Below are 10,460 nucleotides of genomic sequence, written 5' to 3' on the forward strand. Positions count from 1 at the left end.
TGAACACACTGTTGCAGAATATATATCTAACGCTGAATTGAAAGTCAAATGACTTATGTTTTACTGCGCAAGGCTCAAGGGAAAACATGTCGAAAAGTATTTACGTAGGTATTGCTTAATGTCTGTATTAAGATCTTCAGTCAGGTCAAACACTACATTGAATATCTATGGGAAATTGTTCAGGACCCTATGATGCGTATACATGTGAATTACAGTTGTTGAACAGCGAATAGTGTGCAATGCTGCTCTTAACAGAGTTTCAGTTGTTGTACGGTGCATCACACGAATGCATCACCGGATCCAAACGAGGTCGCCATTCGCCCGTTCTATTGGAACCAGAGAAACATATTGGAAGCGAATCTTGGGAGTTAGACTCATTATCACTAAATTCTGGTGCATATGTGCCTCGTGTCTCCCGTCTTGAGCAAGAACACAAGACGATTTTACGGTAGATTAGAGCGAGTGCGTGAGTATGGTTTTACGCCGCTTTTAGCAATATTCCAGCAATATCACGGCGGGGGACACCAGAAATCGGCTTCACACATTGTACCCATGTGGGGAAACGAACCCAGGTCTTCGGCGTGACGAGCGAACGCTTTAACCACTAGGCTACCCCACCGCCCCACAGTAGATTAGATTTGATTTGATTGAAATTGACTCTGTACACGGTATTCCATACCCGATGTACTCGGAAAGAACGAGCTTGCACTAAAAGCGTAAGTTACAACGTGGGAACTCGTCAAGAGTTAGATTTGGTCTTAAGCAACCCATGCTTGTTGTAAGAGGCGACCAATGGGATCGGGTGGTCAGGCTCGCTTACTTGGTTGAGACATATAATCGTATCCCAATTGCGTAGATGCTCATGCTGTTGATCTCTGGATTGTTTGGTCCAGACTCGATTTTGTGCCGACCACCACCATATAGTTGGAATATTGCTGAGTGCGACGTTAAACAACAAACAAACAAACATCACAACGTGGGAGCTGTGAAAACGAACACCTCTGTAGGAGCGAATTCTTGTAGTCAGCAATCTGTTCTTGAGAGGCAGTAGCTTCCGCATCCCTGCTCCTGAACACCAGGATATGTTGTATCAAACTAACCAACCTGGGCGGGGACACAAGGAGTCAAGTCAAGTTGTTTATTTGTGTGAAGGCCATTGGCCCATAGACACATGGTATAATATGTTTAAATCGAACATGAATGACATAGAATGTACATGGATGTTTTATATATGATACAAATTTCAAACATATTGTTCTCTTAAGATTAAGCTGTGACAATCATATCTACATAAATTATTTAATACATCACTGCACTTTGAATTCATTAGCTGGCTAAATTTGTGAATATTAACATTGTGGTGATACATACATGGTAGATAACGCCGTCTTAAATTCCTGTAGCATTTACATACAAGGATCTTCAATTCCATTATTACACAATTGACTTAATTCAATTCCCAACCACATTCCCTCGTTAACGTTTAATTTTAAAATTCCACACCTAAGTCTTTTCATTATATTTCCTTTTTTTAGAAGCACTTACCAGAATCGTGATGCTATAGTAGTACCAATACCTAAACCTGGACGTGATCACATACAGATCCGTCCAATTATAGACCTATTTCACTAACTAGCTGTGTTTGCAAAACCATGGAACGAATGATAAATAATCGACTTGTTTGGTACTTGGAAACTAATAACCTTATAACAGATATACAATGTGGTTTCCGTAAAAATAGAAGTACTGTCGATCACTTACTGCGTTTGGAATCATTTGTTAAAAACGCTCTAATTAATAAACAACATGCAGTGTCTATCTTTTTCGATCTAGAAAAAGCATATGACACTACGTGGAAATATGGCATTTTAAGAGATTTACCTGGCTTCGGATGGCGAGGCCGTTTGCCTCAATTAGTAGCCAAGGACAGACAATTTCAAATCCGCGTGGGTTCTTCCGTGTCTGATCATTACAATCAGGATCAGGGTGTTCCACAAGGCAGTATTTTGTCTGTTACACTATTTAGTATAAAGATAAATAGTTTATCAAAAGTTTTAAACGATTCAATAGATGTATCGTTATGATGGATGATTTTAATATTTCTTGTCGTGGGAAAAATATGCATACTATTGAACGACAACTGCAGTTGTGTTTAAACAAGATAAATAAATGGTGTCTTGAAAATGGCTGTATCAAAAACTAATTGCATACATTTCTGCCGTAAATACAAACCACATAAAGACCCTGAACTATCTCTAGATGGCACGCCCATCAAAGTTGTCAAGGACAAGTTCTTGGGTCTAATTTTTGACTCCCATTTCACTTTTCTGCCACATATTAAATCCCTTAAAACTAAATGCCTGAAGGCACTTGACTTGTTGAAAGTGGTTTCAAATTCTAAATGGGGAGGGGATCAAGCTACCTTCCTCCATCTGTATCGATCATTGGTCAGTTCCAAACTTGATTATGGTTCCATCGTCTATGGTGGAGCCTGCAAAAGCAACCTAAAACTACTTGATTCTGTCCACCACCAAGGTCTAAGACTTTGTCTTGGCTCTTTTAGAACTTCTCCTGTAGACAGCCTCTATGTCGAGGCAGATGAGCACAACGCCGTATCAAATTATCATTACAGTATATTACCAAACTGTACACTAACACATCTAACCCTGCATTTAAATGTGTCTTTAATCCCTTCTATGAGGATTCATACAATAAAAAATCTTCTCTTATTCCGCCTCTTGGGCACAGAATTAAACCATTTATTTCTGTTGCCGGCATTGAGCTGGAAAATCTGGCTTCTTCCCGTCTTCTTTCTTTCCTCCTTGGCAACTGATGAGGCCTGAAGTTGACCTAACTCTGACAAAGTTTGAGAAATCTGAAACTAATGAATTACAATATAAACAAGAATATAATCAATTAAAAACTAAACATATTAGCTACAAATCCTTATTTATAGATAGGTCCAAGGATGGTGGCGCGGTGGCATGTGCCACTGTCATTGGATCCAGAACAATATCTTCTCGACTACCAAATAATAGCTCTATTTTCACAGCGGAAGCTAACGGCATATTAACAGCTCTTAAATATATTGATAAACACCGTAAATATAAACAATACATCATCTTTTCAAATTCTCTTTCGTGTCTTCAGGCTATTAAAAATCTTTCTTGTAAACATCCACTTTTATTAGAAATTATTGAATTGTATAATGAGCTTTGTACTGGCCAATGCGACATTGTCTTTTGTTGGTTACCCAGCCACGTTGGCATTTCTGGGAACACAATGGCCGATCTTGCTGCCAAGGCAGCACTCAATAAATCTGTGACACCACTTCTTATTCCATACTCTGATTACAAAGCTAGCATTAGAACTTACATCCGTGATCTGATGCAAAAGAAGTGGGACACCCAAGTGGGTATTTATAAATTACATGAAATAAAACTTACATTGGTTACACCTACTTGGGTTGTCAGTCCAGATTGAAGAGGTCATCATACTTAGACTTGTTAACCGATTTGTAAATAGATACATATTTTATTATTGGTAGTTTACATTAGTAACTGAGATTGTTAGTGACTGTACCCTCAAAGGGGTTTGAAGTAGCGTAGAATTATTGTCCTCCTGAGAGGGTACGTAAGTCCCGAACATTCAAAGGGAATTTAAATATTACCAGCTGTTTTAAATGTAGTATTCTTGTCATTTTAATTTTGGCTAAATTTGACTTCAATCGCCAGCGGCTGAAGGGATGGTATAAATCCAACTAGGGTCCATGCAGGTAGCAAAAGTACTGTAAGTCCCCATGGGTCCTAGTTTGGTGATCTACCTTCAGTTGTTGGCGATCTATAGCCAGTTTTTATATTGTATTGTCCAAATAGTGCTATTAGTTTTAATTTTCCACACTAGTTTTAGTTGTAATTGTGATATTCTAGTTGTTTTACTGTCCTTCGTCGACAGGTTGTTATAACATACATCTATTCCATTTCAATGTCGCATATGTTTTCGTCACGATATGGCTGAAATATTGCCGATGTGACGTTAAATAATAACTCACTCACTCACCCAAGACACTTGGTGACTGTATCCACGAAGGGGGTTACAGAAATGTAAAAGTATTGTACTCATGAGAGGGTACATAAGTCCCAAAACATTCAATTTAGGTCTAACAGGCAGGATATTTGTCATTTTAAGTGATGGCTAAATTTGAGTACAATCGCCAAAGGCTGAAGGGGTAGTGTTCACTTTCAAAGGTCAACAGTATTAACATAGGAAAATTACACCATTGCGGGGTGGAATCTGCTGATATCTCACACGCCTACCAAGTTCGACCCACAGGGGCTGTATTGGATTCATGTCTACCGGAGGGCCACTGTATGACTTCCACATTGTTGTTCCTAAGGAAATTCCGTGTCAGGGTGGCTGTGTGTGGACGAGGATTGTCTTGCTGAACGACTAGTCGGTTACCACCATGTTGTCTCAAGAGAGGAAGAAGAAATGGCTGGGGAACTGTCTCGACGCAACGCCGCGCAGTCCAGTTGCCTCGCACAATATTGCACCCGAAACCATTACTCCTTCTCCACCAAAACGATCTCTCTCAATAACACAGGGTCGCACAAAACGTCCACATTGACGTCGATAAACACGTTGGCGTCCATCTGGGAAAGAGGCGTGAAAGCGAGACTCATCAGAAAAAAACCCAACATTCCCCCAACATTTCCCATTGGTTCGGCTGCTGATGGGTCTCCCACTGGTTCCAATAGTGTTGTTGGCAGTCTGTTCAACTGTCTGGATTCGATCTCGGGGGGTGGGGGTTGGGGATGGCACAACGATGTATCTGTCCTGGCGTGCGGGGTCACTCGTTGAACGCCTGGGCGTGGCCGGTCCTCACCCCTCCCAGTGATTCGGGAGCGCCTTATGAGACGACTGACAGTTGATGGATGCACGTTAAAATGTTGTGCGACGTCGGTCTGGGAAGTGCCAGCTGGCAGTGTTCCAATGGCTTTATGTCTCTGATCTTGCGTTAACCGTGGCATGGTTCATGTGGGTGCCAATGTCAAACCACACTGTGTTTTTATAGGGGACAAACATGGACTGTTTGAATGCAGTATCAAAATGCATATCATGTACGTACAAGGCAGACGGCCAGTTAAAGATGGCGTTTTGCTCATGATGTGCACAGAACCCTAGCCTCTTTACAGACAATGGCATTAGACCATTATCATGCTGAGGTATGTTTTTCAACTAATAACTTTTTTATTATGGGCTATTATAGATAGAAAATGCTGACTGCGTTATATTTGCCTCTTAGTGTAGTATGGAGATCTACCGTCAGCCTGGTTTTACATTGTATTGTTTCCAGTAGTAAAATAGTTTCAGATTTATATGCTTGTTTTAAATCTCTATTTGTGATAATTCTGTTGTTTTACTGTCATTCGTCGACAGATTGAATAATATTGCTTTAATCATTATCAATGTGTGAGCTTTTGTAGTCACGATATGGCTGATATATTGCCGATGTGACGGATAATCTTAACTCTCTCTAATGTGCTCTAGAGCTCTTGATATGGCATTTATTTATGTCGTGAAAATGGTTATTGGTTAATCTGGATGAGTGAGTGAGTGAGTGAGTGAGTTTAGTTTTACGCCGCACTCGGCAATATTCCAGTTATATGGCGGCAGTCTGTAAATAATCTAGTCCGGACCAGACAATCCAGTGATCAACAGCATGAGGATCGATCTGCACAATTGGGAACCGATGACATGTTTGAAACCAAGTCAGCGAGCCTGACCACCCGATCCCGTTAGTCGCCTCTTACGACAAGCATGGGTTGGTGAAGATCAATATTCTAACCCGGACCTTCACGGGTCTAATCTGGACGATACTGTTATGATTCCAGTGACACCCTGGTAACAACGTCACCATCCTTGTATGTATTGTAAGTATAGCATGCATCTTGAACGTTAGTTTTCTGTCTCTCTTGAGTGAGTGAGTGAGTTAAACTTTAAAGTCACATCGGCAATATTTCAGCCATACTGTCTCTCTTGAACTTGATGCATAGATAATACGCAGACGGTGCAGGTTCACTGGCCATTCCTGTAAACGATGCTTCCATCAAACATTTTGCGGTCACTTGAATGTTCAGATCAAGAAGTGGTTCAGGATGTTCATGTCATTAAGACTAGATCGGCGTTATTGGCAGGTGACTCTCGTTCAGTCGAGGCACGGCTGCTGAACGTTTTCTATAATCATAAAAGACGACCGTGGCACTATTACCAAGCCAAGCATTTGACCTCGTTACCCTAAGAGTTCATCTGAAGATCCGGGTTATAATTGATCTCCAGCAACCCTTGCAGTAGGCGTATCCCAAGAGGCTAAAGGGACCGGGTGATCAGGCTCGCTGACATGGGTGATTCATGTCATTATTTCCCAACAACGTAGATCGATGTTTTTAATTAGTGCCTACTTGGATCATTTGCTCTGAATCTGACGCATGACATATTGCTGACACTGTCTAAACCAAGAATGAATTTGTATCTGAATGTTTTTTGCTGATGTGTAAATTAAATTCGGTTTTTACTTATTCATTGAAGGTAAGTGTCTTGAATATTGATCAATAAGTTAATTAATAGAGAGTCATCTAAAACTTGTGATTGATTCACTACCTGTAGATTAATCTTTTGTACTGTCACTCGAGGTGAGTTGATACAGGATACATTTGTTCCTTAAATTGAATTAGACACGGTAATTGGTTAATACAAGGTCTTGGAGAGTGTTAAACCTCATCAAGGTTATGGTAGGATATTAGTCTATATCTTAGAGAGTATCCCACCTAAAAGTCTGGACAACCGTAACACCTATATAATGCACTATTCACTAGTAGTCTTGTATATAGAGTATTGAGATAATCAACAGAGAGCCACTGTAACACTTGTGATAGCTATTCACTAACTACAGATTAATGAGTGAGTGAGTGAGTGAGTTATTATTTAACGTCACATCGGCAATATTTCAGCCATATCGTGACAAGAACACTTGACATTAAAATAGAATATATATAGATAGTATAAAAACCTGCCGACAAAGGACAGTAAAGCAACTAGAGTATCACAGATATACATCTAAAACTAGTAATTGAATCTAAAACAGTTTAACTATAGGGGACAACACAATATAAAAATAGGCTATAAATCACCAACAACTGAAGGTAGATCACCATACTAGGGTCCATGGGGACTTACAGTACTTCTGCTACCTGCATGGGCCCTAGCTGGATTCATATCATCCCTTCAGCCACTGGCGATTGAAGTTCAATTAAGCCAAAATTAAAATGACAGAAATGCTACATTTAAAACAGCTGGTGAATTTAAATTTCCTTTGAAAGTTTTGGGACTAACGTACCTTCTCAGGATCCTACAGATTAATATTTCGTTCTACTGTTACGAGAGTTCAGTTGATGCAGGGTGCACTGTTCATAAGTGGCTCGTTTCCTGATCAGTGGTCTTACTTCCTATTTTAAATAACGGTAACGGCTGTATAGTGCTTTTATAGATTTGAAAGGATCTACATATATATATATATATATATATATATATGTGTGTGTGTGTGTGTGTGTGTGTGTGTGTGTGTGTGTGTGTGTGTGTGTGTGTGTGTAAGTGTGTGTGTGTGTGTGTGTGAAGTGATGTGGCTAAACACAGTTTTCCGGTTTGTGCTCTGGTTATAGACAGGAATGCCAATTGTCTTTCTTGTTCTCATGTTTCATCAATTAAATTACTGGAGCTATGTTGATATACAACTTATCACAGGGAGAGAGTCATGTTGATATACAAGTTATCACAGGGAGAGAGTCATGTTGATATACAAGTTATCACAGGGAGAGAATCATGTTGATATACAACTTATCACAAAGAAGAGAGTCATATTGATATACAACTTATCACAGGGAGAGAGTCATGTTGATATACAAGTTATCACAGGGAGAGAGTCATATTAATATACAACTTATCACAGGGAGAGAGTCATACTGATATACAACTTATCACAGGGAAAGAGTCATGTTGATATGCAACTTATCTCAGGAAGAGAATCATGTTGATATACAACTTATCACAGGAGAGAGTCATGTTGATATACAACTTATCACAGGGCGAGAGTCATGTTGATATACAACTTATCACAGGGAGAGAGTCATGTTGATATACAACTTATCACAGGGAGAGAGTCATGTTGATAAACAACTTATCACAGGGAGAGAATCATGTTGATAAACAACTTATCACAGGAAGAGAATCATGTTGATAAACAACTTATCACAGGGAGAGATTCATGTGGATATACAACTTATCACAGGGAGAGAATCATGTTGATAAACAACTTATCACAGGGAGAGAGTCATGTTGATATACAACTTATCACAGGGAGAGAGTCATGTTGGTATACAACTTATCACAGGGAGAGAGTCATGTTGATATACAACTTATCACAGGGAGAGAGTCATGTTGGTATAGAACTTATCACAGGGAGAGAGTCATGTTGATAAACAACTTATCACAGGGAGAGAGTCATGTTGATATACAACTTATCACAGGAAGAGAATCATGTTGATAAACAACTTATCACAGGAAGAGAATCATGTTGATAAACAACTTATCACAGGGAGAGAGTCATGTTGATATACAACTTATCACAGGGAGAGAGTCATGTTGATAAACAACTTATCACAGGAAGAGAATCATGTTGATAAACAACTTATCACAGGAAGAGAGTCATGTTGATATACAACTTATCACAGGGAGAGAGTCATGTTGATAAACAACTTATCACAGGGAGAGAATCATGTTGATAAACAACTTATCACAGGAAGAGAATCATGTTGATAAACAACTTATCACAGGGAGAGATTCATGTGGATATACAACTTATCACAGGGAGAGAATCATGTTGATAAACAACTTATCACAGGGAGAGAATCATGTTGATAAACAACTTATCACAGGGAGAGAGTCATGTTGATATACAACTTATCACAGGGAGAGAGTCATGTTGGTATAGAACTTATCACAGGGAGAGAATCATGTTGATAAACAACTTATCACAGGGAGAGTCATGTGTTGATATACAACTTATCACAGGGAGAGAGTCATGTTGGTATAGAACTTATCACAGGGAGAGAATCATGTTGATAAACAACTTATCACAGGAAGAGAATCATGTTGATAAACAACTTATCACAGGAAGAGAATCATGTTGATAAACAACTTATCACAGGGAGAGAGTCATGTTGATATACAACTTATCACAGGGAGAGAGTCATGTTGATAAACAACTTATCACAGGAAGAGAATCATGTTGATAAACAACTTATCACAGGAAGAGAGTCATGTGGATATACAACTTATCACAGGGAGAGAGTCATGTTGATAAACAACTTATCACAGGGAGAGAATCATGTTGATAAACAACTTATCACAGGAAGAGAATCATGTTGATAAACAACTTATCACAGGGAGAGATTCATGTGGATATACAACTTATCACAGGGAGAGAATCATGTTGATAACCAACTTATCACAGGGAGGGAATCATGTTGATAAACAACTTATCACAGGGAGAGAGTCATGTTGATATACAACTTATCACAGGGAGAGAGTCATGTTGGTATAGAACTTATCACAGGGAGAGAATCATGTTGATAAACAACTTATCACAGGGAGAGAGTCATGTTGATATACAACTTATCACAGGGAGAGAGTCATGTTGGTATAGAACTTATCACAGGAAGAGAATCATGTTGATAAACAACTTATCACAGGAAGAGAATCATGTTGATAAACAACTTATCACAGGGAGAGAGTCATGTTGATATACAACTTATCACAGGGAGAGAGTCATGTTGGTATAGAACTTATCACAGGGAGAGAATCATGTTGATAAACAACTTATCACAGGAAGAGAATCATGTTGATAAACAACTTATCACAGGAAGAGAGTCATGTTGATAAACAACTTATCACAGGGAGAGAGTCATGTTGGTATAGAACTTATCACAGGGAGAGAATCATGTTGATAAACAACTTATCACAGGAAGAGAATCATGTTGATAAACAACTTATCACAGGGAGAGATTCATGTGGATATACAACTTATCACAGGGAGAGAGTCATGTTGATATACAACTTATCACAGGGAGAGAATCATGTTGATAAACAACTTATCACAGGGAGAGAGTCATGTTGATAAACAACTTATCACAGGGAGAGAGTCATGTTGAGATACAACTTATCACAGGGAGGGATTCATGTGGATATACAACTCATCACAGGTAGAGAGTCATGTTGATATACAACTTATCACAGGGAGAGAATCATGTTGATAAACAACTTATCACAGGAAGAGAGTCATGTTGATAAACAACTTATCACAGGAAGAGAGTCATGTTGATAAACAACTTATCACAGGGAGAGAG

This window comes from Haliotis rubra, unplaced genomic scaffold, assembly GCF_003918875.1.
Source record: "Haliotis rubra isolate DU_JTF1 unplaced genomic scaffold, ASM391887v1 Scf51, whole genome shotgun sequence".
NCBI classification, from domain to species: domain Eukaryota; kingdom Metazoa; phylum Mollusca; class Gastropoda; order Lepetellida; family Haliotidae; genus Haliotis; species Haliotis rubra.